General features: G+C 39.2%; 1 protein-coding gene across 26 annotated transcripts in view; it reads left to right on the forward strand.

Annotated features, from left to right (window-relative positions):
- NRXN3 (neurexin 3) overlaps positions 1 to 22012 on the forward strand; it is a 1483875-nt gene that overhangs the window by 1453293 nt on the left and 8570 nt on the right. The gene's annotated exons all lie outside the window — the stretch shown is intronic.

Consider the following 22012-nt stretch of genomic DNA (forward strand, 5'->3'; position numbering starts at 1 on the left):
TCCAAATGGGATGCCTGGAGCAGATCTATTCAAACAACAGGGTTGTTTAAAGAGAAAAGTGCCACTTTTACGTATCAGCACCAGTAGTGATCTCCACACTTACATTTCAGAGATGGGAGAAACTTGCTAAGATTTTGATTTCTGTTCTGTTTTTCTGGAACAATTTCTTTCACTCTTTCAGTTTTATTAGTGTCTGCATTCATCAGCAACTGCCCATCAAATTGTTAAAACCATGTATTGCACACAGAAAAATAATTTTAATTGACACATAGATTTTTAAAAATTTGCTCTATGTTTCTAGATGTGTTCTTATTTGAGAGCACCTGTGTGCTGTCCAAAAAATCAAAATGGGAAATTGATAATGTACTTAAGTTATCTCTAATCTTATAACCCAGGTTTTGCAAAGAGTCAGGCACTGCTATCAAATACAAATATTTGTGTTTTCTGGCCAGTGAAAAATCTGATTTCACTTTTTACTCGCCACATTCAGAGTCTGCTTCATGACCTTTCCTTGTCATGACTTCACTTGTTTACTAAGTTGTTTTGTTCTGGGCCACTGCCAAATGCCATTACACAGATTCCTGTATCACACTGATTCGTGAAATAATTCTTTGTTATAGTTTGTACAGTGTGTTTTTAGACATTGTAAACAAATTCACATGTGTTTTAGAATTACTTTTTCTAGACCACAAGTCAGTCCAGGACCACCTACTATGTTTAATTGTCAAGCTTAGCAATTTTTGAAGCATTTTTCTGATACATTATTTTGTGTTACTTCCAGACCTGTGCTATATCAAATTGAGAGAGTGACTAAACTTCCTCAAGTCCTACTGAGTGGACTGGTGAGGAAGAAGGAAGATATAGCCTGTGCTTAAATCCAGAATTAAGATTTCCTTTTTTAGAATTAACTGGAATCAATCAGGAAAGGAGTCGAGGTTTCTTTTGTATTCATTGTGTAGAGAGCAGTGATAAGTAAAGAATATTTCTGACCAACTGAATACTTCTCATTGACACTGCCACTTACCAACTGCTTGCTTAGCATTTCCCGTATATAAGTCTTTGGAGAGGTGCTGGGGATACAAGGATGACCCCCAGTCAGGCTAGATGGAGAGACTGTAATTAATTATCAGGTGATTTCCAAATAAATGTATGGTGACAGACTTGGATGAGTGCTTTGGAACCAAGGCTTATGTCCCATGTTATAACAGGACATGTGACAACATAGGAGCTGGGAGGGGAGAGCATGCAGTGTGGGGGACAGGGAAATCTTCTCTGAGGAAGTGACATCTCAGTTGAAACACATGGGATAAATTGAAGTTAACTGAGCAAAAAAGAAAGAAAAGAAATTGAGCTCGCAATAAACTTTAGACATTAGGGAAAAATCAGCCATCCCTGAGAGGGCTTCATTTCGGAGCAGTAACTATTTCACAGTATTTTGTCCAAGGAAAAAACGTTTAGCTGGATAGTTCTTGGTGTTCTGCTGAATATTTGGGCAAACGGGTCTGAGAGTGAGTTGAGTGACCCTTCAGTGAGTGGGCTTTGTGAGGACCATAGATAAAGTGAGTGAAATGGTGAATTCACTGGAGGAGTTTGGCTTAAAAAGAAAGTGAATCTGTGTTTCTGTACACCAATCCCTACTCATAAAGGAGAAGGTGACAGAAACGTATGTCTTAGACTAAAAGAGTGAGCAAAGCTGTTTCCAGGTTCTCAGCCTTTGGTGACTCTTTATAGTTTGGTGTAGAATTGTGCATCATTTCTTTAAGCACATACAACCTAGTTGTAAGACGAATGACAGAATGAAAATTCTAGGCATTCTGACATGGTGCAAAGCCCAGTAAATAATTAGTCACATGACAATTTTTAAAAATTTTATTTTAATCATTGTTCAATTTTTTTTTATTTTATTAACAATATTTTTTTAAAAGAAGCAGATCTTACTTCAAAGGATTGTGCTGAAGAATTGCATATTGATGATGATTGCGAGGAAGTAGAAAAGTCATATTGATTTATTTATAATCTACACAACTCCACACTTTAGAGCAAACACATTCCTTCTCCCTCACCACGAACCTCACCATTACAGTCAATATCAGTGAATCACTGAATATGTGATTTTAAAGTTCCCAATCATTTCCCAGTGTGATTAATGATTTTGAAGGAAATGGTTTGTACATGTTCTGATTTATCAATACTTGCCCCACAATAAAGATTGCTTGTGTTTCTATAGATGGAATAAAATAAAAATTCTTCAATAATATTTATATTTATTACATATACTGTGTTTATGATCATTATTAATAAATAATTATAATATTTGTGCAAAGGAAAGAATAGGAAGTCTATCACTGAATGCCTGTGCCTACCACTAGAGTTTTCTAGGTCACATTTTGGATTGCTGACAGCATCCCAGTCATGGGTTGGAACCTAAATGTTCTTCCTATCAATTAGGAAACAGCAGGCTTTCTTTATGTCTGTCATTGCCCACGTATGGCTCACTTTCTGCTTATAATAGTTCGTCACTTCTGCTGCCCATTGCACTTTATGAGATTACTGCTGATTACCATTTAGATTTGTTAAGTGACATAGCACACCACATCTTATGGATTCGGGAGCCAGTAACTACTAAGGTCAGTAGTTGTAACCTGAATCAGTTATAAATGGGTTGTTTTACTGCCCACATAATGATCATTATATGTGCTTCCACAAAAGCATAGTTCTAGAATGAAAATATTCGTTTGTATTTAATTCTATGGGATAACAGACTTCCCTGAAGTTTTCTTCATTAAAAGAGATGCAAGGAAGCATCTTTTTCAGTGGAATAGAGCTGAGCTGTGGTAACAATATCATCAACACACCCAGCCTACCGTGGCCAGAGAATCCAATGACTTTCTTTTTTTAAATGAAGGTGTCTGCATTATCTGCGGTACCATTGACTGTACTTCATTATAATGCATTGCTTCACACAACACACTCTGAATGAAGACGATATGCTGGGTGGTTTCAAATTCAGGCAATTCCTCCAAGCAGGGCTTGTTTATCTGTCTGCAACACACTTGGAGCATTTGAAAGACTAGCGATGAGGTTCATTCACGCTGAAAAAATGTGTTGGACATCATGGCCAGTTCTGCCACAGTGTCCTGACACGGAAGGATGGAGAAGGCCATCATTACCACACAAAGGACTGTCGATTTGCCTCTGGTGTGACTTGTCCAGGGAAGTGGCATCATTTTAAAATGACTATCATCCTTTGGTTGTAACTTTGTGGGACTTTTTAATAAGCTTGCAAACAATAGGTTTAGAATCTAGAAATAGTTTGTTCCATTTTTTTTTTCAGTGGGAAATAGGATGTTTTGTGTTTATGTAAAATCCTTTATCTGGCTATGGAGTTTGAATTCCAGCTGGAGAAGTGGCTTGGGAGTCATGGTCTCTTGATTCTAGATAATGAACAAAATGAACAAAAGGCTTTTCTCTTTTAACTGTAGAATGGAGGCACCTTTATTTCTGGAATTATACTTAGTACACCCCAAAATGTATGACTCTTGTGTGATAGAAGAGAATAGCTTGGCATGTGACCGTTTTCCTTCTGTAAGTAATTATTTAATGAGAAAAGAAAGCCAGTGGTGTTCAGAAGGAGGGTGTTGCCTTTTACACAAAGCCAGGGAGTTAGAGACAGCCCACAGGCCCAGAGTCCTCCCAGACCCCTGCTGACACCACTGGCCAGACCTGGGGAAAGGAAGTCTTAATTCAGTGGTCCAGACCCACTCATGTCACAGTGGAGGACAACTAGTCTACCTGCCCACTTTGTATAGAAACTCTGCATTTACCAGAATTTGAGTAAATGGGGCAAAATAACCTCTCCATTTGGTTTTAATGGACTAAATCACCTTATTCCATTGCCTACCTTTTAACTCATTCACTCCATGAAAGGAAACTTACTCAGTTCACTATTTAAGCAACTTTAGAACATTCTGTATTATTTGGTGCAAAACATTATGAATAGCTGTAAGCCACCTATTTTTAGTCCTTTCTCTTGTTTCTTTCACACTGATTGATGAAATGAGAAGCAGGTTGAATAAGCTCACTTTTTTTAGATGACACAAATATTAAATTGACAAACTCGTGGGAGGTTATAGTTCATTTCAGGGAAGTGTTGATATAAGGTCTTTAAGGTTAGAGAGTCCTATGAGAGGGGTGGGAGAGAGAGAGAGAGAGAGAGAGAGAGAGAGAGAGAGAGAGAGAGAGAGAGAACGCACCACTAGGGAATTGTAAGAAAAAGAAAAATGAGGGAAATGTCTAGATTCAACAGGAAATTGGGGATGTTGAGAGCATTTTAAGAAAAATGCTGGTTTTTTCACCAACTATGTCATTTTGTTCCAAGAGACAAGAAATTTAATACTTCCTCTGAAATGTCATGGAACTGCAGACCTATCTCCACAACTTTTTTCTCTTTTATGTAATCTTGGCATTCACTATTCAAAAGCTAGTGAGTGAGTGTTTTCCCATGAGATCTGGTCATCAACAGAATGGTAATGCAGACCTGAGTCTGGCTGTGGTGTTTCACACACACACACGGTGGGAGCTCTAGTTAGGTTAGGCTGTGTGGATTGTCCCGTGCTTTTCATCCATGCTTCTGGGAAGCTCATATCTTGATAACTGAGGATCTATTCACAGATTCCTTCAATACCAGGTTTCCGTGACTCTAGGTGTTGTATCTGTTTTCATTTTTATCTTATCAAACATAAGGATTTTCCAGCTGCAATTTTAACATGTCTGAAGGGTGGATGGAGCTCTTTCAGTTAGGCAGGCACAGCTCCGTCATCTTTAGAAACACCGAGGATGAATTTTCGTTGTTTGTACCTGCTCATCGCTAGAGACTCTAAACTGATAATTTGGCTGCTGGCAAAATTCCACTGTAACAGCTCAAAGAATGTTTTGGAAAGAGGCCAACAGTAGCCAGATTGCATTAAGTATTTAAATGACTACTGAAGATCAGTTCTGCAGTTGGGGACTTGAAATCCGTGGCAGACACATCTAGTTTCCAGCTTACCTTGTTCTGGGATTTTCAGGTCTTCTGTGATTCCCCCCAGATATCTATCTCAAAGTGGATTGTCTTTTTCTGTCTCTCTCTAGAGCATGCACATGCTCATGTGGAAATTTCAAAATGCTTTAGAATTAAACAAACACTTTTCCATATTTACCTCTTGCTTTCTGCATATATTAATGATAGTATAATATTGTCTATGTTATGATATTTATGGTTCAATAGAAACACTAAAGGAATCGTAATATGGAGTCTGTCCCAAGTTTCACTGTGGACCACGGCAAGAGGGGAGAGCACAACATATCAGAGACATGGGCTGTGGCCCTGGCTTGGTTACTCAGTGTCTTCATGACCTCGAGCTGATGCCTTAAATTCTCTGCCAGGTAGTTTCTTTACCTGTAAGCCAAAACAGAGGGTGATTTTGTCCCAGGAGACATTGGCAATCCTAGAGACATTTTTGATTGTCACAACTTAGGAGATGATATTTACATCTAGTGGGTAGAGGCCAGGGATGCTGCTAAACATCCTACAGTACACTCAACAGCTCCCACCATAGAGACTTAGCCAACCCAGAATGTCAGTAGTGATGAGGCTGAGAAACCTTGCTTTAAGGGGTAAATAATATCTGCACCATTCATCACAGGATTATTGTGGGGCTCTAATATATTTGAAAACATAAAGTAGTCTTCCATGTCTGATATTAATGCTATCTGGCACTATACATATGGACATAAAAATTGAATCTTAAGAGGAAAGTGGATTTGTTCTCCTAGGTTAAAAGTTATAAATGAAACTATCAGATTGAAATATATTAAATACATCCACTGAATCTTGCTCCATAGTTTTATGGTTTTAAACTAATTCTCTGAACTTAAAGAGAAACAATGGGAAAAATATTAATCTTAGAAGAAACCTACCATTCAGTGACTAATACAGATAAAGGAAATTGGAATCCATGCAGCTAATAGGTTTTTCTATTAGCATACAGCCATAGCACATCTTTCCTAATAGAAGCAACCCTGAAATGATAAGTTGTTTGGATCACATTAATTAACATTCGGCTCTATTAGATTTGCACCTGAGGTTGGGTTCATTTAACCAGTGCTGATGAATATCAAACTTAACAATATCTAGCCACATTATATTAGAATAAAATATGTTTTACATTGAAGGCAAATTTTAGACTAGACTCTTAATAATGGCCTTTTATATTAACTCAGATAACTAGAGATAGTAAGAAAATGAATTAAATTCCAGTGAACCAAACTCCAACATCAGTCATAGTAGTAATTAGAATCAATCCTTTTATTGCTGTTGTTGTGCAGTTGCTTCATATGTGTATATAACTCTAGAATTTACAAGTCATTTTTACAGATATCACTTCTGGTGTTATTTGTAATGCAATCTTCTCAAAATTTTATCTTGGGATCCAGGGACAAGATCCCCTAAATTTCTTTACAATATTTTATTTTCAAGAACATTTTTATGGAAGAGAGGAGGAAGCATGTAGTCTTTATCAGTTTTTCAGTAGGGTGTGTTATGCAAAAAAGTTGAGAGATTAAAATAAAGGCTCATGTTCTCCTAAATGATCATTTTCACCAAATCATCCTTAAATGATACTATATTTATTCTATCAATGTATTAGCAGATCACCTCTAAAGGTACCAACCAGTCAGTAATTTTAAAATTCTTAATGGACATACAGACTTTTTTTTTTTTAATTTAAAAATTCAGATTGCAAGCTTTGCCTTATAGCTAAATTGAATAATTATGCAAATGAAACACAATATTATGTAATTGAACCTTTTGGAATGAAAATAACCCAGGTGTGCAAAAACTCTCTGCAATCTGGAACAACCATTCTAACATATATCTGCCAAGTAACAACATCTTTTACATGAACAGGCAGGGCAAATCAGCTCTGGCTCCCCTCCCAAGAAAATACGCATGGAAGGGCATCCGCATTCCAGCACACACAGACTCTCCGGGTGTTTGTTATGAAAGTCTCACTGCACAGCAACAGCTGTATGGAGGACCTGGAAGTCCGCAGAGTTGGTAAATAAATAGAATGTCCCACACTTACCAATAATATGAACCCTTAGAAAACACAACAAAGAAGTTTCAGAGGAGAGAGCTGTGGGAATCCAGAAGGAGTCATCCCAACCCCAAATGTGCCTCTGTGGTACCCAGATTGTTTTGAGCTCAAGGCAACTTTAGCTGCTTGCTCAGGAGAAACTTCTACTTCCCTCCCAACCCCTACTCTCCTTCAACCACCTAGAAGAATTAGAAGAATTTGAATTAGAGGCCTTGCCTATAAAAGATTATCAGGGATTATCAGGGATAATCTTTTATACCCATCTAAATGGCAGGGCAAACTTTTATTTCACTAAACATCTGCTCTTCTTATCACCCTGCAATGACCCTTGGGAGCCCCCAAAGTGTATTAACTCATCCCTAGCTCAGACTGTCTTATATACTGCAATCCTTCTTTCTGTCTCTAAACCTCTCCTACATGTGGGTCCCTGAACCTCTCCTGTATGCAGGGTTCCCATGCATATGTACATATTAAATTTGGTTATTTTATCTTGCTAAAAAAAGTAAAGTAAAATAAAATAATTAAGAAATCCAATCCCAAAATTTTTGTTAAGTATCGAGATTTACAGTACCACTGGAAGAGCAAACTCCATTACAAACGTGGGCATTCGATCCAGAGCCCATTCTCTTCATTTTCTTATTTCTACCTCTGGCACTTTTCTCGCATCTGAAAAGGGATTTCTACGTGCCACTCTGATAAGTGCTAAGTGAGCACAGAGTGTGTGCAGTGAGAGGCCTCCTTGGAGTCTCCGGGAGGACCCGGTTCCCTTAACCTTCCATTTCTGGAACCAACCACTCAACTATGTATTATTCGCCATTCAGCTTCACAGCTGGAGACTCAGCAACATTTTACATGAAATGTCACTGTCGAAAACATTGTTTATGCATCACTCAAAACATAGCCATGTGTCTATATGTGTTTATATGCCAGTGAAGACCGTAACACTCAACATGACACAAAAGGGGCTAAGTATTTTGCTAGCAGTTGCATTCTGGATTAATACTAAATACTTGAACCTGACAAAGTCAGAATCAAAACAGACACAAGAGTGCACTCATTCCCAGTCACACTTCACTGGGACTTGCAAGCTGGGCTCAGACCCCTCTTATCTTCCCTTGGCGCATTTCTCTTTCCACATTCTAACTTCTTCAGAGGACAAATGGAATCACAGTAACTTTTCCAAAGCACCGAGGCCAGCCTAGAGGGTCCCTTTTCAAAAGGAAAGCAAAGTGGTTCCAAACCCATGGTGACAGAATAGAAAATCAAGTTCCTCTTCACATCTTGTCTTATTCAGTTGCCACTCATTGGGCTTTGTAAGGCCACATGACTCTTTCATTTTTAAATATTTTCATCTAGACCATAACATTTTTCTTTTAGTGATATAGAAGGGTAAATATTAATATTATTCCCAGAATATATTTTTTACTTTGAAAAAAACCAGCATCCAAAGATTTTGATTTTGATTTCTCCTTGCACATTCCCGAGGCCTCAGTGCTAGGGTTTATGCCCACTCTTGCTCACGAAGTGCTAGCGTTTGGCAGAGCCTTTGCTTCTGGGGGGTGGGAATGTGTGTGCGCGGGATGAATTGAATAGCTGCATCCCAGATGACATCATTGAGGGATTAAATAGAAGAAATGTGTGCCCACGAGTATAATTATTCGAACTGCAATATGGTCATTGCCCTGGGATTCATTTTTTTCTTCTTTGCAAAGTGGTTTGAGATGTGGTGTAAGCATAGATAGTTACAACTTCAGCCCTAAGCCACATCCCTGCACAAAGCATGTGGTTTTTGTGGTTGAAGATCATAATAGTTACACAAGAAATTATCATCACCTTATCAGACTTGCCCGTTGTTAAGAAGATGCAATTTAAATCCTGGTATGCGTGCAATAGCCTAGCTTATCTTTGGAAGGGTATTAAAATCTACATAGTAAATTTCAACTGAGACTCAATCCTTGGCAACTGATTTTCAAGTTCCTACAGCTCTGCATTATTAGAGTAGAATGCTTTCCAATAAGGTTTATTTCTAGTGTTACATAGAGTAAAGCAGAACAAATGCGAAGTTATTCTTCTGAGCAAAGTTCAACGGGTGCCATTAACAGTTCCAAGAATTTGGACTGAAATGGTCCTGGGTGCTGGAAGGAGCTCACTGGTAAACGGGAAAGAAGGTGCTCACTGTGACCCATGGCTATTTTAATAGCCCTGGGCTTTGCCCACTCCGCTTTCCCAGTTGGCTTTCTGGCAGCAAACAGTTCCATGTTTCAGACCAGAGGGTCAGGCCTGAGCAGTTCTCATTGAAACTGGTGCCAAGTGACATCTGATACACTTTAAGATTGTTAAAACCAAGTGCCTTTCTTCAGCTAGGGAAAGTTACACTTTCAGTGTCAAGCCCGGCTGGTGAGAGAAAGTTCCATCCACGATTGTGCATAATGGATAAAACTGGCTCACACGACACCAACCGACACGTGGTGCTTCCTAACAATGCTCTTGGAAATCTTTGTAGCCTTCTTTTATTTGGCCACCATTATGATAGGTGCTATCCAACAGAGAAAGAACTGCTTATAGCTTTAGAATGCAGATGGGTAGTTATTGCCAGAACACCTTGGATCTAGGACTCCAGAGAACCTTACACAACTGAACACCAGCGCAGTAAAAAGATAGAGGGGCAGAGCTTTCCAAAGCAATAAAAGTCAGTCCTACCCAATCTTGTCTTCTAAACGGCTGAAGTTGCAAGACTGAAACTTTGTCATTGTTTATATTAACACCTAAAAAAATATATCTTACCCACTTTCCCTATGTTGTCTCTTTTGGTCTATCATTACATTACGACCTGCCTTCCACATGGGGCCCTCTCAGTGGCAAGTGGGAAATCAGTGTTCAAACCTGCAACCTTAGATTACTAGAATTCCCTCTTTGGCTTCTCAATAGCCCTGATATCCAAGAAAATATTCTTAGTTGTCTCTCCCAGAATTTTGACATCTTAGTGCAGGAAACACAGACGTTATCCCTTCCTGGAAATAAGTAGGGAGGGTTGTGAAGTGGTTATGTAATTAACTTTTGATTCTTAAGAGAAAAGTAAACATGAAACATATGCTTCCATGATGTAATGGCATAGTATTAGACAAACAGTACCTATAACAAATTCGAAATATTTGAGAAATGGTAATATTAACTTTGGAACAGTTTTGAGCTCCACTCACAACGGCACTTACCTTCCTTAAGGCATTGGTTCTTTCAAAAGACCATCTTATCTAACCCTTGCATTTTACAGGCAATAAAAGTGGTGCTCAGAGAATTATCAAGTCACTCACCTGAGGTTACATAACCCATAAGATCGCCCCACATCCTACTTCCTAATGGTACTCCCTCTCTAGGAAGGCCACCAGAGCTGACTTTCTAGAAGCTTTGCTTGTTAGTAGGATGCACGACCTGTGGGAAGAGACGTAGCAGCATTCGATTTTTGCTCCTCTCCCTGGTTCCTCGAGAAATGTATTGAATAGATATCCCCATCCCTTTCTCGTTCATTGTTTTACTCTCTGGACCACAAATAATGAACACCACGGCTTTACAGAGTTACTCTTTTCACCACTTAGAGTTCTTTGATGTCACTGTCTGTAGAAGTATCAGAGAGTTGTTCTCCAGAGACTTTCACATTGTTAAGTCCTTGCTGTTAGATTCCTTCCTTCTAAACCAAAGAAATAAGTCTTAGGAACTTATTAAAAATCAAATAATCAAATATCTTCAAACATGCAGATTGTTGAGATGCTAAAATGCACAGGCCTTTTCCAGTACTTCAGCTGGGTGTGCGGTGTCTTCCAGCCTTGATCGGTGCCCGTGACCCACAAGGTACAATGGGAAACACCCTTTTATTTTTCAGTAATCATTTATAGAGTACTTATTATGTGCTGTGGTCACATCTCTGTCACTGTCTTTATTCCTCTGGTCCATACTGCCTAAACCTTTAATAGCAGAGGCCAGAAGCAATAGCCTGCTGTATACTACTCTCATGTCCAAAAACTGACTGTCCTCAGCAAAACTGAAAGGGAGAGAACCCAGAGTGAACAGGCTTATTCAGAGTAGTTACAAGCGCTGTTCACAACCAGAGCAGGGTCATTACCTGTGGTTGCGCAGGCCTTACATGGGCCACAACACTGCAGTGGACACTGTTTACGTGGGCTGCCACAGGAGCTGCGTCTCCTGGGGTTGCACAAGGAAGCAGGCCTTCCTTGCAGGCAGACAGGTGCAGGTACCCACATAGTATGTTGTACTGTTTTCTTGCTAAACCATATTTCCAGGGAAATAAGACACTTACCTTCATCTGCAAGAAAAATTTCAGTTGAGTGAAAACAAAAACAAAATTGTCATAACAAGGACAAAATGATTTCTCTAAGTTTTCATGACACTCCTGCAGCCCCATCCTACACCTAATGTAAGTTTCAGTCCTGGGTTTGCTTAGGGGCCTCATCTGTGTGTCCTTTAAAGTAGGAGAAGAGTGGTGATAACCTGCCCTATCGAAATGTTTCGCCTAGTAGCTCAAGATAGCAAGAATTTTCCTAGGGAGTTGCTTTCATGAGGGCTGATATAGATAGATAGATAGATAGATAGATAGATAGATAGATAGATAGATATGATATAGATATTTGTGCTGAATAACTTAATAATACATAACTTAAAAATTAGCCTTTTTTTTTAGGAAAAGGAACCAAGCAAGTCTAGGCTCAGGCCGTGTGATTTTGCAAAGACAATGCTTGACACTTAATTGAGTTTTGAGTTTCTCCTCTCAGTACTGTCCATTCACTTGGAAAAACAAATATGATATTTTAACTAGTAGCATTGGGGAAAACATAAACTATATATTAAATTCTGTGAAGCAGGAATAAAAATTAATGAGCAAACATTCTAACAGGAGTCACTACATGTGAGCACATTAAACTCCTGTATAAACATGGAGATTGCAAGTGAGTTTCAGGGTTTTATCATGTTGGCTTTCTTAATGAAATGTGGCACAGAAAAATAAAACCTCAAATGTTTCTCAAATCTTTTAACAGATAACTCATATGGTCCTCACATGTAGCATAAAAATCAGTATCACCTAAAAGAGCACAAGCTAAATATATTAGGATCCATTTACTATTACCGTTGAGAAACAATGCTGGAGACCATACTGAAAAAGATGACATAGTCTGGAAATGTTGAAAGTGACCAGACAGCCACTGGCACTTCTCTTTTCAAAGCTACCTCTAACTCTTTCTCACTTTGTAACAATAATCTGCAGCCAGCCCGGTGTCTTGTTCAGATCCTGATGCCATGTTGCTCTAACAGAGCTGGTAGCTCCGAGGTTGTGAAAGGATACAGAAGGAAGCAGACTCCTGTGTCCCTGGGTCTGCCAGAGGCTGCGCTAGCGGCACCTGTGCTTGCTCCGTGAGTGCAGAGAAAGCCATTGTTCTTCACACCTTAGAACAATTAGTGGAGTCCACCAGTTTAAGCCTAAAATGTGGAATAAAAAAATAGGGTGTGAAGGAACAACGACAACAAAAAGGTGATGATCTCCAACAATTGGTTTGTGGTGCTTTTAAAATTTTTTTGTAGAGAGTCAGTGACAAATGGAGATATGTAGGGAAAAAATTATATGGGACAGAGATATTCAGAGAGCACCTGCAATTTAATGACTCAAGAAAAGAGCAACGGAATCAAGTCATTTAGACTATTTGGTTAGGTTCTCATTAGATAGATGGTGCTTCCACCAGGTCACTTTTAGAATAGGGAGAATATCCAAAAGCATTTATTGTGTGGCTCTAAAATCCATGTGTTGGGAATTGTTAGGCAGTTTTTGATATGAGAGTAAAATAATTATTACTCTTACAACATTTCTGAAAATATGTACATATATATTGCACATTACAAATGCTTATATATCTAATATCTGTTTTGATTAATTCAACATCTGGTGAAGTTTATCTCCATTTTACAAATGAGAGGTTATGGCTTATTCAAGGTCACAGAGGGTGGATCCCAACTAGGATTTTGCCCAGGTCTTTGACTATAAATTCAACCCGATTTTGCATAAGAGCCCCTGGGGGAAATTTTTTAAAAATGCTTATATCCAGAACAGCCTGACAACCTTCCCCCAAAACCCCCAGCAGAGACTGATAATAGTAGGGCTGACTGACGTGACCTGAGGTTTTGAAAAAAAACAAAAACAACAACAAAAAAACCCCTCAGAGACCCTCTGGATATCTCAGTGTGCAATAATAATTTCTAAAGCATAAGAGCTTGAAAGAAATCTATAGAGATCTTAGGATCGCCTGTAGAGGTTGTTTTTGTGTCTATAGATTAGCTTGTTTGTAATGCCCCATCCTCACTGAGAACTGAATACTGAACAACATTCTGTTTAAGGGCATTGGGTTTTCATGCAAAATATATAAGATTGAGTGCAGTGAGAGCAATTCAACTTTCTAGTTGGGTAACTTTGGGCACATTAACTTCTTTCAGCCAAAGTTTGCTGATATGTAAGATGTGTCATGATTAAGTAAAATAAAATACCTAAAGCAATTAACACAATGTCTGGCAGAAAGCAAATTCTCAATAACTCTTAAAACATCTCCTTCCAGAAGTAGGCTTAGGGTTTATCCATGTTTTCACTATATAATTATAATTTATACTTTCTTTTTTCCCATATTTGTAAGGAAATCACTATGTTACCCATTCGATCTTATATATTTGCTCCTAAGCATATATTTGACTAATCTGGAAGCTTGCATGAGTTGAGTTTAGGGAATGGCTAGGAAATTTTTCATAGCTCCTTCTCTAATCTACAGGAGTTCAGTTCATACGAACTAAATATAATCTCATGAGATTTGTCGTGCTCACTCAGCCATCTCTGCAGCCGTCTCCTCTCTGGTGAACCAGCTGTTTGAGTCTCAGGTCAGACATAGTCCAAACCATATAGTCATCATACATCATCTTAATATCAAGTGCATGCGTCTTGGGCAAGCTTTTCATCTTGTTTGCACAGTACTAATTTCCATTAGTTACAAAAACTCCTTGGTGGTATTGATTTTATGAACGCTACGCATTCCTTGCCGTGAAGATAGATTTTAGGGGGAAAGAGGTATTTTCAAGATATGGTGAGTTTCACTGCAGTATGTTGTCAAGTTCAGCTGTTTGCCATGGACGACTTAGAGAACTTAGGAGCCCTGCAGAGAGGCGGCAACACCAGGTTGGAATGACCAGCTGCTACCACCCAAAGAAACACCAGCACAAAGAGACAGTCTGAATTCTAGTTGTCCTGACAGACTAGAGGAGCTTTTGTGGAAAAGGGAAGCAAAATAGCCTCACTGAATAATTCATTACTGCATAAACACAGTCGTAAAATGTTACGGTACCGGCTGGGTGGGGAAGGCCCCGCTGCTGCCGGGTCCTGCTCTCAGTGGCTGCAAGGCCACAGCAGGCAAAGACAACCAAGCACATTTCACTGCTCTGATCACCACTCCTCCTGCTCATAATGTGTTTGGCCCTTTCCTTCCCATTGCCCGAGGACAAGCATCAAAGTCTGGCAGCTCTAGGTCTTAATATTGTGTTTATTTTCTCTTTAGCTTTCACAACTCAAAGGAAAGCCCAAGATTTTAATAAACATCCCACCACCAGTTTATGAAAGGGGGGCATGATCTAGATAGCGATGTATTTTTTGAGAGGCTTGCAAAGCCAGCTGTGGATGAGAACGTCCAATTTGCATTGGAACTGCTAACTAGAACTCGGGGAAATTCCATCTGGCTTAGAGAAGTGTAAAAGAAAATAACAGAATAGAGAGAGCAATGCTTCAGTAGTTTACAAAACATTTATTCCATGCCTCGTGTGGAAAAAGCACCATGCTATATGGAAGATAACAAGAGAATGGTGGAGCAGCCACCTGGAGCTCTTACTATGGGCCCAGCACTCTTCTAAGGACCGTGGAGAGTAAGGCAAATCTCTGTTCTCCTGGAGCTTATGCTCCACACATCAATGGAGAAGAGTCAGCTAGTAAATACCTGGCAGAGGATCGTGAGGGATGATCCGTTGGTGAACAGCTTGCTGCTTACAGGGAAGTCATGGAAGGCCTCCCTGAGGAGGAAACTAGAGGAGAGACATGAACTACCTGAAGGGACTAGCCCGGCAAAGAACAAAAAAAGAAGTGTTCTGGTAGGGGAACTAGAGTGCACGGCCAGAGTCTGAGAGATCCTGGGTCAGAGATCCTGGGTCCAGGGGACTGGAGTGGCAGGCAGTGGGTGCGTCATGGGGGACTTTCCTAATGGGTCACAGTAGAGGATTTTGGTTTGGAGAATTCTCCCTTTGAAGATACAAAGCAAGAAAGTGACTTGATCTGATGTATCATGTATACTTTATAGAATCACTTTAGCTTCACTGTAGAGAATGGATATTAGGAAGCCAAAAATGGAGGTAGGGGGACCACTTGGGAGGCTACTGCAGAGCCCAAGCAAGGCATTATGGTGGCTTACTCTCAGACTTGGTTAATGGCCATAGATCAAAGTGGACATGTGAGAGGCTTATTGCCACAAAGTAGAGTCAACAAGATTCCTGGTACACTGGATGGGTGAAGGTGAGCTGGGGTTGGGGCGTAAGTGGGATGACTACTGCGGGGCTTGTGCACCCAGGTCAAACCCAAGAAATGGGAAGAATGAGGATAGGTGCAAACAGGAGGAGAGTAAAATCCAGAGTTCTGTTTTGGCCCTTTTTAATTTGAGGTGCCTTTTAGACATTGAAGTGAAAATGTTGAATAGGAATTTGGATAAAGGAATGTGAAATTCTGAGAGGAGGTTTGAATTGGAAATCGCAGTCTTATAGATGGTAGATATTATACCCAAGGGGCTGAATGGGATCACCCTGAAAACTAAGGTAACCTAGGGCCTCACCTGGGGCCAGCCAAGAGATGGAGAGGTAAGGGGCCATGACAAGAGGAAGAAAGTTGGAAAAATCTTGGGTTACTCCAGCTAAAAGAACGAAGTATTTCATACAGAGCCTTCATTTCTGACCTGCACACAGGTATCTTTTTTGTGTTGATAAAATAAATATTTTATATTATCTACTGTGTTGGACTTCAATAATATTAAAGGGCCCCAGAAGTTTGCACATAATGAACGATATGCATATATCAGCCCTAAAAATCCACAGAGACAAGGCTAAGGATAGGAAAGTAGTTGCTTAGTTCATGGTTTGAGCTCATGTACCCGGCTTTTTCCTTTTGCTTCACTTCATGAAGATAATTCCCTCTGGATTAGAGATTCAGTCCCAACAAGGATAGTGTTTTTGAATCCCACCCACTTCACAAAGCTGAGATCCAAGTGTTGCAAGCTGTTCTATTTTTGTAGTTCAACAAATATACATTGAAGACGTATGTTGTGCCCTGCTCTATGCTAGACAGATTAAAACACGTAAGATAAACAGAGAGATTCAACGTGTACATCAAGGAACTCATAATATCCTGAGTGAAGAAAGGCTTACTTACGCTAATACCTAATTAGCATGAAAACAAAATGAAAAGAATATTAATTCCTAGAAATTTCTTCATTGAGTTTTTCCTTTTGCATATCTTTACCAGTATTAATGCTTTTGGAGAAGGAAGCTAAACTACTGCCTTGACCTTCTATCCCCTCATGTCCTCACCCCCTGGTTCTAATGTTTGCTGGGATATGTGTTTCCAAGGGATTTGATGAGATTTCCCCTTTTGTCATCGTCTTCTTTGGTTTCTTCAGTAGCGCCAAGTAGTGGTGAACTCATAGAATGTAACAACTTGCATTTGAATTGAATATTTTATAGTTTCCAAAGTAATTTCACTTGTGATACTCATAAATTTGTGAGTTAGAGAGGATAAGTCTTTATGATTTTATAAATGAAGAAGCTGAGGCTCCAGGCCTTGGGATGAGGAGCCAGTGACCTGTGTGAAGTCACAGAGTTTGATGGAGGGCAAGGCCTCACCTCCATGTCCATGCTCCTGCCCCTAAATGAATATGTTCCTATGGAAACATACCTAAATAATACCTCTTCAGAGCTTAGTTCAATCCCACAGAAAAGGAAAACAAAATAATTATAAAAATTAGATGCAGAAATAACAAAAAATTCACCATGAAAGGATGAAGTAATTGAAGTTCCAAGATTTAGCATTATTGGAGAGGCAGAAAAAGGAGTTCAAAAGAAGTAGAATAACAGCTATCTGGGTCAGGGTTTAGGCTGAGGTTATTGTCTGTTTGATACTGAAGCAGATGCTCTAAGGATCATGCTCGTAGCAGCATCGACCTTGGTTGTCTGGGACTCAGCCTCTGTTGAATACAAAATCCTCATTTCATAGTTGATGCTATGGTGTCAGCTTTGAAGACAATAGTAACAAACATTTGAAAAGCTCTTTAGAATTTCTAAACACTTTCACATTCAAAATCTCCATTGTATAAACCTGCCCTGTGAGGTAGGTTAATTGAACATTCATCATAATCTCCATATTACACATGAGGAAACAAACATAGAAATTAACTGACTTGTTCAAGGTCCCAACATGCTGGTAGTGGACAGTACAGGCAAGACTACAACTTAGGTCTCCTGTCCCTAAAATTGCTATCCCATGCAGATTTCAGGCACAAGTTGGCCACTGTGGCGATACATGATTTTAATGGCTCCATAGAAAGTATAGTATAATATGGAAGTAAAAAACAAAAGTGAGCAATTAAATATATTAATTCATTTACTCATTCATTAGTTCATTCACTACATGTTTGAATGATTGTTAGTTTTTTAATTGATAAGAAAAATAAAAATAGAAAGAATCATTCTTGTCCTAATGTTTTTAGAGTCTAATTGAAACTGAGAATAAAAAGCATGCCTTGGAATACTGTAGTCATAGAAATTTGTGTAGGACACAGTAGATTCACAAAGGAGAGTGGAGACTGTAGGACAGAATTACAGGCACAAGTTACAGGTCATGTTAATATAGGGAAAGAAGCCATTAATTTAAGGCTCTTCCACATCTAAACATTTTCTTTTACCAGTTTTGATTATATGATACAACTCTGTTTTATCCACTCTTATCTTTCTTCTTAAAGATGAAAAATTACTCCAAATTGGTCAAGCAAATCACTAGTACAGTTATACAGTTCTAAGTATTGGGCTTGAGCGTGTCCTGGGCTCTCTTTTTCATCTTAAAGGTTTAGCTTTTCTGTCTCTTGTGTGTGGAAGCTGTGTTTGGGGAAAAAATACACATGAACTTTTTACTTGGAGACATTTTTGTTCAGCATTCAAAAGGAAATGCTAAACATTTCACTTAGAAGCAAACAGCGTGTATGGAGCAGCTTCTGCACCCCTTCTCTGAGCACCACTCACGCCTGAGGAAGAGACTACGAGGAGTCACAGTATATGCGGGGCTCGTTTTGTGACCAGTGAGACATGACGTGACAGGAATCCTCGTGCTCCAAGGATTCCATATCCGTGCTTAGAGTTTCCATTTTTATTCTAAGCCAAGCCACAATTCAGAACTGAGCCATTGATTCTCCCAGAAGAATCTCTCCCGTCATCCCATGGACACATAAATTAACAATTGATGAAATGTTTTTTGTATATTCCATAGGAGGGACAGAGGAGCAGGTTTACTGCAGAGACCTGATGTAAACATCTTGAAAATCCTCATTAGATATTGGTTCTGCAGACTGCTTTCTTAAACCTCCCTACTTGTATTATTTGAAGTCTTCCCTGTTGTTGCACTCAGGCTCCCCAGAAAATTCCCTCCTTTGCTCTCTCCAGTATTTTCCCTCGGAAATTCAAAATATTTAAACATACCCTAAGTAATTCATCTGGGCCTTCCTCTTCGACCTCACCTTCAGCTAGCAGGAACCACTCTCCCAGAGAGGTGGGTTTGCAACTTGAGTTACTTGAGTGCGTTGGGCTCCTTAAACACAACCCTCAGCAGTTGAGAAGATTATTTCTTTGAAACCAGTGCATTCTCCATGATGAATGCTGACCAGTGTAATTCCCTTGGATTGCCTCTGATGTTTTTAAAAGTTTGATTTTACATTTAGACAGGGTTATTTGGTCATGGTGGGATAAAAATGGTCAAATCAAAATATGCTGTTTCAAGTCAAATTATTGTATGATTTGTTCTCTACGGCAAAAATAATCCTAAAGCATCCTTTATACCCGGCACCAGGCATTGATACAAAACCATGCAGTTACTGATAATAAAAAAACAGTGTAGATAGCTAATGAAAGATGACAGTGAAACTGTGACATGATTATAAGCTACTAGCGATGTTATTTTGAATCTTATGTTAGAAACTGGACAAGCTTTGTGCATGTTAACTGATGATTGACTTATGAAAGTATATGCACTGTATTTTGTCAGTGTTGGCTTCATCTGAAACTGTGGCTTCCATGAGTTTAAAAAATACATACATTATTTTATGTACAAAATGACAACCATAAATTTTGGTGTGTTCAATTGTTTAAACCAGTGGTTTCCAGAATATAAGTGGCGTCTTACTTGTATAAGTTTCAAAACAGACTGTTTTGAAATAGGTAAATCTCTCGGTCAAAACCTTTGGAGATCCAAATTGCTGGTGTATATTATCCTGGAGTATGTATGTGCTAGAAGTATTTTATTTTCTAGTCTCATACTTAGACCAGTTATGTTTCCTACTTTAAGAAATGGCCAGTGATACAAACACACTTCATATAAACATTAATAAGACTTTGTTCTACAGAAGTCATCCAGTGCCTTGTGAGTCTATAAGAGCATTTATAGGGTCTTCTCATACACTAAAATTCAATGTTAAAAGTATAATCAGTCAAAGAACCACCAAAATGGCAACAAGGGATTTTCTTTTCCTATACTATTGGGGAATTTTTTCCACCTCCTAAAACTACCCAGCTGCCCTTTGTGAAGTTCCTAAAATAATGATTAGCATTATTAAACCAGAGACTAAAAATCTCGGTACGGACTGACCCATGGGGACACATTACTATCATTATTTCAATATAAAATAATAAAAGGGGCGTCCATAGGGGGCAAAATTGTGGCTCATCCTTACAATTTATTCTATTTGTCAAAGTCACCCAAAAAGTTCTTGGGAATGACTGGAATTGGCTGTCAGAAGCAGGTGCTCTCAAGTGTCTTGCCTTTGTGGTTCGCCTACCCGGGTTTCCCAGTCCTTGGTTGAACGTTAGTGACCTCACAGGATATAATGTTGAATACAGCTCTGGTGATCTCTTCCAGTGGAGGCTGAGGCCATTTCTAAAACCTCCTTCCCCATGTCCCTTTTACAGTATCTTTTCCTGAACACACACACAGACACACACACACACTCTACTCTTTCTCTCTCTTCTTCCCCACCACTCCCCCATCTCTTCTTCTCTCTCCTTCACTTTTCTCAATGTACATTGAATAGATTAGTTTCCCACCCGTTCTCTAGAAGATGGGTGTGGTTTTCCCCAATGCACTTCAAATACACCATCCTCATTTCCTGCCTCTCCTGTAGTGTACGGATGCTGACACTACACCACCATGCTCTTTAGGGGTTTTGCCCCTATTACTAAAAAATATGGTATGTATGTGTATATATATATATATATATATATATATATATATATATACTCTTCCATTTTATTAACACCCTGTTGTCACCCATGTTACCCTGTCAGTTTGGCAAAGCCCAACAACCCTCATATGGAACAATGTTAAATACAACGTCTCTACACCTTACAAAATATGCCTCCTTAATTTATGAATGAATATGGGGTACATTTCCTAGAACAGAACCCATGAACACATGTATATTTTACCTGCATTCTTACAGGCTGTACTTCAACCCCCCAAAACACATACACCTGTACATGTACATGCTTTTCTCCTTGGAATTGGCAGGAAGCCTTGGGATGTCCTTGGCACCTACTGGAAGGGCGTGAAACTAAATCCAGTACCTTTCTACGACCCCAAATCGGTTTTGTCTTGCTGACCTCTCCCTGACCCCAGCTTGCTGTTCTGTTTTTCTATTTTCCCTAAATGCAACTTACTTTAACCATGTATTAACTTGATTAATATTCCTACAGTTAAAGGATAATAGATGATGACCCACTTGTCAGTCTTAGCCACTTTTCTTCTCTTTTAAATGTCTACTCACGACGTACATCCAGACTGCACGCCCTTTTTATTTTTGTTTAAAAAACCAAAACCAAATTTAAAAAAAAAAACTAAAGAAACGGCAACATTTGTTTCCGATTTTGGCTATCATCAAAAGAGGAATCAACAGGCCAGAAAATGCAAAGCAAACAAAGTGTCCCCTGACCGCTCTGTCTGTGCCTCCTCAGCGTGTGCATCTGGTTGTTCATCTCTGACAGTGTGTGAAATATTTTTTTCTTTGAAAACTTTTTTGTTCTTTTCTCCCTTCTTGTTTGGGAATTAAGTGCTTTTTGTATTATATATATCTATCTATATATATAAATATATCAGTGTGTTTCTTTTTAATTGCTAGATCTTTAGATTTGCTTTTATCCAAAATTATGAGAGAAAAGTTATGAATTGTTTTCTGCAATTTTCCCCCACTCCCTCTTTAAATGTGGAACAACTTCAGCTGCAGAATCGCACATCCACATCTTTCCAATTAGCCCACTGGCATTGGGAATGACGTGCACTGTGGGTGGCTTGGGGAATATGGATGGTGTCATTCAGACACTACCGTTTCTGTGTAGGGAAGTAGTTACCAACCGGCTAATGGGCTCCCTATACAACTTTGCCTTTCCATCACCTCTGCAGATTTCTGACCCCTTCCCCTAACTCTAGATGGGGCTGTGTGGCTGTCGATGAAGTTGTTCAACTTGAATGCATAAATCTAGTCTTCTTGTTT

This window comes from Phyllostomus hastatus, unplaced genomic scaffold (assembly GCF_019186645.2).
Source record: "Phyllostomus hastatus isolate PE091 unplaced genomic scaffold, TTU_PhHast_1.1 phas_scaffold_501, whole genome shotgun sequence".
NCBI classification, from domain to species: Eukaryota; Metazoa; Chordata; class Mammalia; order Chiroptera; family Phyllostomidae; genus Phyllostomus; species Phyllostomus hastatus.